This window comes from Rhinatrema bivittatum, chromosome 6, assembly GCF_901001135.1.
Source record: "Rhinatrema bivittatum chromosome 6, aRhiBiv1.1, whole genome shotgun sequence".
NCBI classification, from domain to species: Eukaryota; Metazoa; Chordata; class Amphibia; order Gymnophiona; family Rhinatrematidae; genus Rhinatrema; species Rhinatrema bivittatum.
The window spans coordinates 216,422,591-216,436,468 of NC_042620.1; positions in this window are offsets into that span (position 1 = coordinate 216,422,591).

Below are 13,878 nucleotides of genomic sequence, written 5' to 3' on the forward strand. Positions count from 1 at the left end.
GCCACCCTAGAGGTTCTCTCTCTTTCTCAGCCTGACCTCTCACCAATCCCTTCCCTGTAAAAAATTTGCATTATACCATGCATTGTGACGTTTTTGCATGTGTTAAGGCATTTTTTGAATGCGAAAACGCCATAACGCGATTTGATAAATGACACACTCTTGCGCTCTAATAAAACACAATATTTGGGCTGGCACAAACTGGGATACTGTAGAGAAAATTCCTAGTAATGCAGTTGCTATTTATTTAGTGCTGTAACATTACATATTCATGTGTAGTAGCCAATAGTCAGCAACATTTTTATTTACTGTTTTTATCCCATGACATGTACAATAGGATGGCAATTAGTAAGGCCCAATAGCAAGCAGAAAATAAAATTCTTTACATAGCTAGCAAGAGGGAACAACTACCCTTGAAGCTTCATTTTTGCCACTTATTTTACCTTACTAGTGCTATAGCTAATGTGCTGTACGCATGATAAGAAGCCACTATGAGCTGCGCGCCATCACTGCTACCTACAAGCAAATGAAACTGGCAGGAATCATTGTGCTTTGGATGGGCTTTCTGTTGCACCTTGCCTATCACTGACAATTTACATATCTTAGGAAAACCTTTGTCAGCCTCTGTCATTTCTGCACTATTATGTGCCTTTCTTGATAATTACCAGTTAATGTGAAAAAGCAAATGGGGAGGGGGCAAAAAAAAAAAAAAAAACCCTTGAAATTTCTGATAGAGGATCCTGAAACCTCTCCCCTTATCTGTGCTCAGCAGCTTTCAGATTTCAAAAGAAGTTTCAAAACCTTTGTTAAAAATGTCCCCGATTCCCTGTCTGAATGAACCAAATGACATTCAGCTCGAATTATTCAGCTTTTTTTTTTTTTTCGCAATTAAATTCCATTATCATGAACTGTCAAAGTAAGAGGGAAGGTCTCTTAACTAATGTGTTGGTTGTTTGCTTTTATTTTCTGTATAAAGCTGGGTGACTGTGAAGCAAAAGTAGAACAAACAAAAACTATTTTTGCTGCCGTCTGTGGCCACTTTTAGACACTTCCCTATGTAAATGGGGCTATATTTTCAGCAACAACTTAAGTGGTGCAAAGATTCCACCAAGCGTAAGGACCTTCTCTCTTCTTTGCCATGCCAATGTTATCTTTTTTTTTTGAAATCTCAATATATTGTGGTAATTCAGAGGTTTCAGAATCAGCATTGAAACTGTGCTAGGCTATTCAATTTCACTTCAAAATCATATTCTGGAGGAAAAAAAGGATAAAACCTTAGAAACTCAATTAATAGCAATTTCATGCATCATCTTATCTATAACCAACAGTAAAACAAGGAGATGTGCGAACGTGTCCCAAAGCCTAGCTTCTGGTTTTAATACAGACTTTTGCATATGGTTAGAACGGCTAACCAATGGCAGAATAGCTTTCACAATGCTCAATACTGACCAATGGCTAGACACCTTTAAAAATGCTCAATGACATCACAATGTGCTCTGAACTACCTGAGATTTCAACTGAATTGAACTAGCCTGTTTTGCAGTCTATAGGAAACTAAGGGCAAAAAAATCCCAAAAAGCGATTTTAAGTGTAGGGGATGTCACAAGAACATGAAAAATATCAGCCTGTGATCACCGAGTGTGCTACCATTTGTGGCAAAAATCTGAATAAAATTCGATGAATGGATCGAAAGTCATTAGGTCAGGTGGAAACAGACAGACAGACAAGATGACCTTATAGGGTTAGTTTTCCTGTAGGAAACCAGATTTAAAAGCATTCAGCATGAAAGTGTGATTTTGCAATGTTGTGACAATCCTCTACAAAGTATAGAATAATATAATTTACCTGTACATTTTGTAAGTGATATATTTTTTTAAAATTGTAAATTTATTAAAAAAAAAATGGCTTTCTGGTAAGAAACAGAAAAAAGAAAAATTATTTTCCTAGCTAAGGAGCCAATAGATTAAAATGCACGAACATCATCTATTAATGTGTTAATGCAATGTTTATTGTGCATGACTGATATTAATAATATGCAAATGAACAGATGTAAAGTACGCATATTATTATGTTTTGTATTTTATGTTTATTTTTGCAGCTATTGTTCACCACTTTGAGCTTTTAGGAAGAGCGGTGAATACATTGAATAAGTAACAAAAAATTATATATATATTGTGTATTGCGCTTCCCGGCTGCATTGGCACCGCGGCCGGGCCTGCTCACTTTGCACTTCCTTCTACCAGCTCATGGCTGGTAGAAGGAAGTGCCAGCACACCCAGTTCATGGCGTCCTCGGGCTCCCCACTCACCATCTTCCTCCCAGGCCTCACAGCGGAGCTCCTGTCGGGGTTCCGGGTCCTCGGGGGCATCCTTGGCCATGCCCCTAGGTGCGCGTGCGGCCGATGTGCAGCCCTTTAAAGGGCCCAAGGCGGGAAAACCCGCAGGGGTGTCTCCCAATGACATTACCTAGTTTCCCTACTTAAGGCAAGGCCCTATCCCCAGGACCTCGCCTTGACAATCAGGTCGACACCGTTGGTGTATTTAGTTTGCCTTGCGTTCCAGTGTCTCTTGTTCCAGCGTCTCTGTGTTCCTGTGTCTTCCATCCCAGTGGTTCCGGTGTTCCCGTGTCCTTCAGGTAGTACCTCTCCAGACTGACCTTTGGTACTGACCTCTGCCTGCCTGACCATTCTCTTGTCTGCCACCCGGAACTGACCACTGCCTGCCTGACCATTCTCTTGCCTGCTGCCTGGAACTGACCACTGCCTGCCTGACCATTCTCTTGTCTGCCACCTGGAACTGACCCCTGCTTTGGCTGACTTCTCTTGGACTAATACTCTGGTTCTGACCCTTGCACTTCACTCGGATACTCTCTTCTGGCCCACTGTGACCATTGGACCTACCTGCTTGGAAGCCAACCGTGGCCTCCACTTGGCTAGACCCACAGGCGCTGCCTGTCTCTCCTGGAGAACCTTCCTGAACTGTTGCCTCCCTGAGTCTCCGGTGCTTCCAGCTCAGATCTAGTCCATCCTCTCTGCATCATCCGCGTACCCTTGCTCGTGGTGGGCACACCCCTCCACTACCACTCTGGGAGACCACCAGAGACCCACCTAAGTCCAGGCAATCCAGGTACCCAAGGGCTCAACCTGGGGAAACCCCGGACTGTTATTGGTGAATCTTCAGTTAGCCTCTGTCTCCTTGTGTGCTCCGCCTCCTGGTGGCAGGCGCTCTCTGGGTCCGACCAGAGGGCCGTACTAATCCTGCACCAGGCCAAGGGTCCACCTCTAACGCAACATTGTGATGAAGTGCATGCTGTCTTGGGGGAGGAAAACCCGAACCGGAACACCCCAGGGAGAGCCCAGAGCAGACCCAGACAGAAGACGCCATATTTCAAGCCATCACAAAACGCGGGAGGGAGCCTCCCTCTAGACAAAGGTACTTATATAATCCATTGCATTCCCTGCATCCTGCAGAGGCCACACAAAGTGTCTTGAAAAAAAAAGTCAACGGATTTTGTTGTGACCTGGCTGTTCAGAGATTTTCCGGCTCCTGAGCTCAGAACTTGGGGGGGTGGGGATGGGGTTGCCCCTGCCAGGCTCATTCCCAGGACGCCTTTGAAGAGGGGGTGGCCATCTTCATGGGCCTGGGAGGAGGGGATGGAGGGCCGTAATCCTGGTAGGGAGGCTTCGGGGTTGCTCCCGTTTGCCCAAGTGGAACCCCGAGGCTCTTGGAAAGCTAAGGGTGGGAATGCCTCACTCTTCCCGTGCAGATGCTCAAAGGAGGACATGCGCCAATGCCCAATAACAACAACTATACATTAGATATGCAAATCTAAGGAGGGCTGAGTTTTGAGGTCTACTGAGCAGAGTCCATCGCCTATTGCCCACTTCCATTTGAACTCTTGGATGGTGTCATCGGTGATCGCATGTTGGAACTCTGCTTGTTCATGGGATCGCACCAGTCGATGAAATAGGAACCCGCAGTCCTCTGGAATGCCACCTTCCAGTCCTTTGTTCCTGGTTTTATGAACGACTAACTTTGCAGTGACTAGAAGGTAGTTCACCAGACGGTCTCTGGCTTTCAACCTGGGGTTTCTTGACATGGTGCGGCCGTAGATGAGTAATTTTGGGCTAAAATGTAACCAGAAGCGCAGGAGGAGGGTTTTCAACTCTGGAAGGAAGGATGTTAAATGTGGACAACGCAGCAAAATATGAACTAACGTGTCCTCTGCCCCACAGAATTGGCACTCTCCTCCTGTTCCCCTGATACTATCCAGCAGGCCGCCGGTAGTGATGGCCCCGTGGGTGATGTGCCAGCATAAGTCCCTGGTGGTCTTCAGAATCAGCTCTGAGTGGAATTCCTCCCACCGGGGTCTCTGCGCACCACCCAACATTCTCCGCCATGGTGTATCTGGGCAGCTGGGGAGGGTAGCTTGATGCACCGAATGATGCATCAGCTCAGCCATCGCTTTTCTCGGCGCTTCACGGAAATGCACCGGCTAGATCATGCTTAGGCTGTGGGGAAGGACAGGGAGGTCGAGGGGGTCCTTGATGTTTTGGGGGGTTGATGATCAGGTCTGCGAGATCAGGACCCCCTCATAAGGGCTGGAGGATCGGGGGGGGGGGGGGGGGGGTTAAAAAGGTCCTGTATCTCACTGAGCAGCTGACCAGCTAAGTACGGGTGCCTCATGCCCATACGCCGGGCCAGCACTTCTGAGGACACCCAATGCTGCCAGTCTATGCTCAGGAGATCTCTGACCCATGAGGTCCCGGACTCTATGAGCCATCGGCGCTCCTGAGGGGACTCCATGGCCTTCACAACCAGAGTGGGGTTATAAAGAAGGGGCTCTCCCAGAGTATCCAAACTCAGGGGTGCCGAGGGGGGGTCTCTTGTTCCGGAGACCACACTCCAGGCTTTGAAAACATCCTGGCAGAAGGCTGGCAGCAACGGGAAGTCACATGCGTACACTTCCGTATCGATCACCCAAAGCTGCCAGTTGTACCACAACCCGCTCACTTGGAGGAAGAATTCCCCCAGTGGACTCCACTGCGGAGGTGGGTCTGCATGCAGGAATCTCCACAAGGCCTAGAGACGCAGGGTGTGGACTCTGCATTTAGGTCCACTATCCCCTGCCCTCCCTCCCTGAAGGGGAGCCTCAGGACACCCGTGGAGACCCAGTGCCGCCTCCTGGCTCAGAAGTAATCCATCAATTTCCTCTGGGTCCGGGAGATGAACTCCGAGGGCAGCCTCAGGGTGGTCAGCCAATGCCACAGCATGCTGGATACCAGCTGGTTCACCACTAAGGCCCTTCCTCCAGAAGGACATTAGATGGACCAGACCCTTCCACGCCCCCAGACGAACTGTGATCTTTGCCTCCAACTCCTTCCAGTTTGCCAGGGCCATGGCCTTTTCAGCAGTTAGATGGACACCCAGATATTTCAGGGTCCTCCTGCTCCATGAAAAGTTATCAAATAGGCTAGGGGGTGTGTCCACCTGTTGCGTCCCTCCCCAAAGTCCAGAGCATTTGTCCCAGTTGATTTTGGCAGAGGATGCGGATGAAAAAACCCGCTGGCAGGCTCCCACCCTTTCCAAATCAACTGGGTCTTGGAACATGAGGAGTACGTCGTTGGCGTAGGCCGATAGGGTGATCCACATCTCCAGTGCCTGCAGTACCAAGCCAATGAGCCGCCTGCGCAGAAGACACAGAAACTGCTCGATGGCCAGCGCATACAGCTGCCCGGAGAGCGAGCACCCCTGACGCACTCCTCGACCGAATGCCAGAGGCGCCGTCAAGGACCAGTTCACCTTAACTAGGCACTCTGCAGAATAATACAGGATACGGAGAAGACCCACGAACCAGGGGCCAAATCCAAATGCCTGGAGGGTTCCCATGAGGTATGTGTGATCCACCCTGTCGAAGGTGATATGTGTGCCTGAGCTGGAGACCATCAAGGAGAAGGCAACTGACCCAGAATCCTCTGCTATCTTAGCCTTCCTGGCTATGTGAACTTCAAATGCCTTACTGAACCTGAACCTGACCTGGAGGAATTCCAAGAACACCTGGACAGCAGTTGAATCTGGTGACACTTTGTGATGCCTAATTATAGGGTCACAAAAGCAGAAGGCATCGGTTAGAACTTCAGGCTAGACTCACTTCAGGGGCACCATTTTCAGGGGCATCTGTAAACACAGCCTAAGATGTGTTAATTGCCCTGACCAGCAAGATTTTAACAGACAAAAGACTATCTAAAGAGTGATGGTAAATGGGCCCCACCTTGGAGAAATAATCAGGGTAGCTTAGGGATAATCAATCAATCATGCTGTTGACAATCAATGTAAATTATTCTCTGGGTAATCACGTACTTTTAGAATTTCTAACCTAGTACTGTATTGTATTTTACCTATGAAAGAAGGATCAGTTCATGTATACAAGGAGATGCTGGTGGTCAGTTTGTCAGAGAAAGGGGATTCAGCATCTCCCAAGAATACTTATATTGATCAATAAAAAATTATACTTTCTACAAAATCGAAGTGTTCTTGTGTCCCTGGATATAAGCGTCATAAAGCATTATTTTGATGCTTAACATTTTTGGCACCTGAACAGGGACTTGGTGGCTGCGACCACCATGCATTGTGCAGTCTTGTCTGAATCTGCTGGACAGGCTCAGACCTAACACTGGTACTTGGACAAATTGGCTCTCATCTGAAGGAAGTTACCCAGATAAAGATTTCTGGATGTCTTTTTATTAAAAAGTGATACCCTGAAGACAGAAGAGAGAGTGCCCCCACTGAGGTAGGGGATGGCATATCTGTTTGTATTTACTCAGGCCTACATAATCAACTTGTAAGTATATATTTTTTAATATATTTATATATATTTTATCATTGTTTTAGTAATTGTATTGTGTTTTTGCATTGTACAGTAGGTAGACCAGATATTGTATAGTACATATTATATATAAGTGCATTCAAAACATGCAAGTTATAGAAGTTTATAAAATGAATGCATACCATAACTTTGATTTGTTCACATTACTTAAGAATATAAGAATATGTCATACTCGGTCAGACCAAGGGTCCATCAGGCCAGCATCCTGTTTCTAACAATGGCCAATCCAGGTTTCAAGTACGTGCCAAGTACTGAAATATTAAGTAGATTCCATACTACTAATGCCAGTAATAGCAGTGGCTATTCTCTAAGGGGTAGATTTTAAAAGAAGCGTGTGTGGCCTACATGTATGCCTGATTTTATAACATATGTGCGCGCAAGTAAGCGCATGTTATAAAATCCAGGGTCGGCGCGCACAAGGGGGTGCACAATTGTGCACCTTGTGTGCGCCGAGCCACGCTGCCTTCCCCTGTTCCCTCCCAGGTCGTTCCGAAATTGGATCTCCGAAATTGGAGCGGCCTCGGAGGGAACTTCCCTACCTCCCCTGCCCTTTCTCCCCTATCTTTGATGACTTCTTTTTTTATTTCAAAACTTACTTCAGCCCTGGGGCATTCTGGGGCTTTATGTGCATCGCCGGGCCTTTTTAAAATAGGCCCAGCACTCATAAGGCCGGTTGCGTGTGTAAATTCTCCGGATTTAGGCACGTAACCTTTTGAAAATCTGGCCCTAAGTCAACTTGATTAATAGCAGTTAATGGACTTCTCTTCCAGGAACTTATCCAAACCTTTTTTTAAACCCAGCTATACTAACTGCCTTAACCACATTCTCTGGCAACAAATTCCAGAGCTTAATTGTGCGTTGAATGAAAAAGAATTTTCTCTGATTTGTTTTAAATGTGCTTCTTGCTAACTTCATTATTTCCTTGCTAACTATTATTTCCTGCAGACTAAATTTTTGCCTCTATTTCCCCTTTAGAATAGTTTCTGTTACTGATTAGAATCAATTGCTTTTATCTGGAGAAAAGCATTTCTTTCAAAGTGATGAACACAAAACAATATTGCAAGCACAGTGATGAAAGGCCTGCCTACAAAATATGAATAGAAAGTTTTTAATTGCATTCTTTTCAATGAGCTTGTTTAAAAAAAACAAACAACTCTGTTTCAATTTATTCTTGCTTGTTGCTTTTTCATGTGCTCGAACTTTTAAAATCAAGAGTCCAAAAGAATTAAATCTAAGCTGTTTTCAGATCTATGGTCTTCTCTAACTTATTAATGATCTGAAAAAGATGAAAAAATAATACAACAATGGATATAAGAACGTCTTTCTTCTTAGTATATAGTAGTTTATAGATACTCTTCCAACTTCATGAAGAGCTCAGTCAATTGCAGTTCCTCATTTTATGAGTTGTAATCAGCACCAGCACCAGCCTCACTGATTTTCTGTGCTTGGCAAACAAAACTCTTTCTTGCCTCTATGGGCCTCATTTTCCAAGCACTTTACTGCGTGCGATAAATTCGCAAATCAGTTATTTGGTATTCAGGGGGCGGAGTTGGGGCGGAGCATATGTAAAGCGGGAACCTGTGTATCGTGTGCGGCGAAACAGCCGCAGTGTTAGCGTGGCTAATAACTACAACTCAAACCTCGCGTTATGGACTGCGTTCCGGGCCTGAAAAGGATTACCGCCATCCACGATAGTTCCGGACAGCCTGTTTCAGGAGAGAGAGAGAGAGAGAGAGAGAGAGAGAGAGAGAGAGAGAGAGAGAGAGAGAGAGAGAGAGAGAGAGAGAGAGAGAGAGAGAGAGAGAGAGAGAGAGAGAGAGAGAGAGAGAGCGCCTTACTATAGTGCCTATGCCCTACATAGGTATTTTAACCCCTATGGGAGGGCCACCTACTAACTCAGGGTGGGGATTAGGTATGAGCGTCGGGGGTTGGGGGCCACTTTCGCATTCCACATGAGACCTACGGACAGAACAGTGGTCTCTAGTGCAGATTTGCTGGCTGTCAGAGTGAGGACGCTCACTCCAAGAAGTGGTTTGGGCAACGTTCTCTCTACCTAGCTTGATGGACACTCTACCTGGGCAACAACATGCTAGGTGGAGAGAATGTTGGCCAAATCTCCACTTGGAGTGAGCGTCCTCACTCCGACGGCCAGCAAATCTGCACTAGAGACCACTGTTCTGCCGTAGGTCTCATGTGGAATGCGAAAGTGGCCCCCAACCCCCGACGCTCATACCTAATCCCCACCCCGAGTTAGTAGGTGGCCCTCCCATAGGGGTTAAAATACCTATGTAGGGCATAGGCACTATAGTAAGGCGCTCTCTCTCTCTCTCTCTCTCTCTCTCTCTCGCTCTCTCTCTCTCTCTCTCTCTCTCTCTCTCTCTCTCTCTCTCTCTCTCTCTCTCTCTCTCTCTCTCTCTCTCTCTCTCTCTCTCTCTCTCTCTCTCTCTCTCTCAACAGGCTGTCTGGGACTATCGAAATATCATGCACTGCGATAAAAGAAACCAGCAATTATCGTGCACCGCGATAAAAGACTGAAAGAATCATCGTGCAGTGGGAAAACATCGTGTGTGGTGCTAATGTTATGGCGAAAACATCGCCGCACACGATGTTTCCCCACTGCACGAAAGAAGCCTCATTTGCATTGGTAACGCCCCCTAATGCGTTACCAATGCGATATTGGAAAATAAGGCCCTATATTTGTCCCTGTGGAGGATACCTTCCCTCTGCCTTGGTGCCTGCTTTTGGGTGGTTGCTTTCAAGAAAGGCGTTTCACTGCTTTATGGGGCATTGCTTTTGGGCTGCTGAAACTATGGGCTTCTAGGCATCCTGTTAAGTCTCAGGCCCGGATTTAGGCATAGGCAACATAGGCAACTGCCTAGAGTGACACATTTTGAAGATGTCAAATGTCCAGACCAAAGAGGAACCTGCCTCTCCTTGCTTTAGAGCCAGTTGCTGGCACAGCTTCTAAGGGGCACTGCTTGTGCATTTTGCCTATGGGCAAAACCACAGAGAGGTATATATGAAAATAAAGAAATAAACAATAAATAGACGGGTACTCTAAAATCTAAATTAAAAGTATAAAATAAAAACTAAATATTTATTAAATATTAAAAAATATACCTTAAACATAAAAACTTAATATATTACAACCCAACATGATCATATTTTGGCATATTGCCTGCCTCAGTTGTATACACAATGAATTCATAAAAAGTACTGATCCTCTGTAAATGTGCCTATAAAGCTAGCAGGGGTACAAACCTTCATATTTATAAACAGAAATAACAGAATACCCCCAAAAAAGGTTTTTTACAAAAACAAATATAGTTGATTTAAGAGGAAACATAGCTTAGACAAATGAAGACGAGAATTTTATTCTTGATTAAATGATAGAAAAATACTTATCATTCCTAACAAAAAAAATATAAAAATTGACTCAAATTAATAACCACACCAAAACAAGAAATCTGATTGAAGACATTCAAAAGGTAGGAAAGAAAGGAGACGTGTTGCACGTTGGAGATTTTATGTTCCTAGATGTGGAATGGGGTATCCTTAATATAAGGCTTGGATGTAACCCACACAGAGTGGCAGTTACTACCATAAGAATGTTGCTGGCCAGATTGGATGGACCATTTGGTATTTTTCTGCCTTTGTTTCTATGTTATTATGTTATGTTTCTATGTATCCCTTCTGTGAAATCTACAAGAAGTAGAGAGTTAGTGGATGCCCTTCAAGAGGCTCTGCTCAAACAAATGGTAATGGAACCGATGAGGCAGAGAGTGATACTTAATCTAGTGCCTACTAATGGGGATAATTTCTCTAATGTTAGGGTAGGGGCTCACCTGAGCGCCAGTGAAGATCAGACAATATGGTTCAATATTGAAAATAGGATACAGAGAACTCACTTGAAAACCCCAAGTTTTGAATTTCACAAATACAGACTTTGTCAAAATTGGGATGCACCTAGAGAAAGAACTGAAAGACTGGGAGAAAATGGGTGAGGCGGAGCAACACTGGGCCAAATTAAAAGGAGCTATTACAAAGGCAACAAATCTATATGTTAGAAAAGTAAACAAGAATAAGAGGAAAAAGAAACTAATCTGGTTCTTAAAGGAGCTGGCTGAAAAATTAAAGACAAAAAGAAAAGCATTTAAGAAATATAAAGGATTCCCCCCCAAAATGAACACAGGGAAGAATATCTGTTAAAACTGAGGGAGACGAAGAAAGAAATCAGGAAAGCAAAAGGTCAAGTGGAAGAAAGGATTGCCAAAAAGGTAAAGTAAGGTGCCAAAACATTTTTCAGATATATCAGAAAAAGAAGGGAGGCCCGTAGTATAGTGAAATTGAAAGGTGACGAGTATCATTGTGTGGAGAGAAAAGAAGAAATGGTGGGAATATTAAACAAATGCTTCAGTTCAGTGTTCCCTAAAGAAGACCCTGGAGATGGAACTTTGCTGGGGATGGAGTAGACGAAACTCCATTTACAGAAGAGAATGTATGGGATGAGCTAGGAAAACTGATGTTATGCCCATCGGTCGCAGATTGCTGCGACCACACTTAATTACACCCTGCAATGTTCTCCAGCCCTCCTTGGGTCTGCTCACGGCACAGGCCAATCTCCACGCCGCGTTCTCCATGGATTCTCGTGGCGGCTGAGACTCTGCCACCACCCACGTTGTCTCCGGCCTTCCTAGGTGCACGCACGCAACACCGGGCCCTCCTTTGAAGCCTCTTCGGCGGGAACCTCGGGGCGTCCCTGTTTGATGATGTCATCAGATCAAGGTACATAAGCTCCACCTTCGCCCTCAGCTAGCTGACTTGGCAACAAGTTCCGTACGTCTCTTCTAGCTCCTGCTCCGTGTTCCTGTGGCTACGCTATTGGACTCCGTGGGACTTTGGACTCTGTCTGGTACCCACTCCTTGGGGGCCAGTGGGTGCTCTCTCAGGGACCTGGTCTCCTGGCCTACCCGGTTTCTTGGGCTGGCCCTGCGCTTCCTAAGTCCTACCCTTCAAGGCTCCCTGCTCCTCACGGTTGCCTCCTGGAACACCTTTACCACTCAGGAGTTACTTTAGTGCTTCCCTGCTCCTCGGGGTTGTGCCTAATTTATGTGTTGGACTGTCAATGCTTCCCCGCTCCTCGGGGCTGTGTCCTCGTACTAGACAAGAGATTCTCATCACCGTCCCGCTCCTCGGGGCAGTGCTCTCCTACGACATTGCGGATGTCTGCGCCTCTCTACTCCTCGGGGTCGCACTTATTTTATTTATTTACTTATTTTTAATTTTTATATACCGACATTCTTACATCTGATGTAAATCATACCGGTTTACATTAAACAGAATAGCAGGAAATAAATTCCCATAGTCTAATACAATGAACATTTCTAATTAAAATTGTTAACAAGCGAAAAGAAAAGGTAAAGAATTGGAATAAAGGTTAAATTACAGAAAAATATAAAAGATTTTTTTTTTTTTTTAGAAGCACAAGGGTTGCACGAAGGGGTGCACAAAGGGGAGAGCCCCTTTGTCGCGCCTCTTCAGCGCGCGACGCACGGCGCCTGATGGTGAGGCGCTCTTCAACCGTCACTGGGGCTCCCAGTGACGTCAGGGGGGGGGGCGTGGTCACACATCGCATCGCAGTCATTCATTTCCCTCACCTCCTGCTGTTGGTTCCGTATATTTTTCCCCCCTGCCATTCAGTTTGGTGTTCAGTTCTCGCGGGGGCCCAGGATGGAGGATGGCCTCCCCACTCGCCAACGCCTGATGTGCTTATGTGCTACTAAGACTGCCAGCACTTTCCCCCTCCTCGGGGCTGTGCTTCCCTATCATACAGAGACTGTCTGTGCTCCCCGCTCCTTGGGTTTCTACATAATCATCGGAGACCTGATTCGGGCTTCCCTGATCTGAGGGTTGGCCTACGTCACTACAGCTGCACCTTCCTCGCTCCGCAGCTCCGCCCCTCGGGGGTGTCTCTCCGGTATACCTCCTGCATGCCAGATTCACACCTTCCCGCTCTGCAGCCTGTCTGGCGCCTTCCCCCTCAGGGGTCTCAGTCCAGGTATTATCTTCAGCCTGCTTGTCTACTGGGGAATTCCTCCTGACTCCTCAAGACCTCTCCACAGTCTCACCCAGAGCTCCCTGCCATCCCTGACCTCGCCTCCTGACAGTGTGGGCCTGTGGGGCTCCTCCCCCACAGGTGGTACCAACTCACACCTCGGGCCAAGGGTCCACTTACCCGCAAACCATAACAACTGAAAATAGACAAGGCTATGGGGCTGGATAAAGCACATCCCAGTATCCTTAGGATGCTCAGAGATGTTCTGGCGAGTCCGCTGAAAGAGCTCTTCAATAGATCCCTGGAAATGGGAGTGGTACTACAGGATTGGAGAGGAGCGGTTGTGGTCTGGCTTCACAAGAGTGGTACCAGAGAGAAAACTAGAAACTACAGGCCAATTAGCCTCACCTTGAGGATGAGAAAATGAATGAAGACTCTGCTGAAGGAAAGGACAGTGAACTATCTACAATCAGCTGGGTTGCTGGACCTGAGGCAGCATGAATTCACCAGGGGAAGGTCTTAGCAGACAAATCCGATTTAGTTTTTTGATTGGGTGACTAAAGAATTGGATTGAGGAAGAATGCTCAATGTGATCTACTTGGATTTTTGCATAGGGGGCTTGTGAAAAAAATTAGAATCTTGGGAGTGAATGCCAAAATGGTGGCATGGATTACAAACTGGTTGACTGATAGGAGACAGCGTGTAATGGTAAATGGAACCTACTCTGAAGAGAGAACCGTGTTAAGGCGTAATGCCACAGGAATCAGTTTTGGGACTGGTTCTATTCAATATTTTTGTGTGACCTTACAGAAGGGATAAAAGGCAAATTTTGTCTATTTACAGATGATACTAAGATCTGCAACAGAGTGGATATGTCTGAAGGAGCAGAGAGAATGAAAAGTGATTTAAGAAAGCTTTAAGAGTGGTCAAAGATTTGGCAG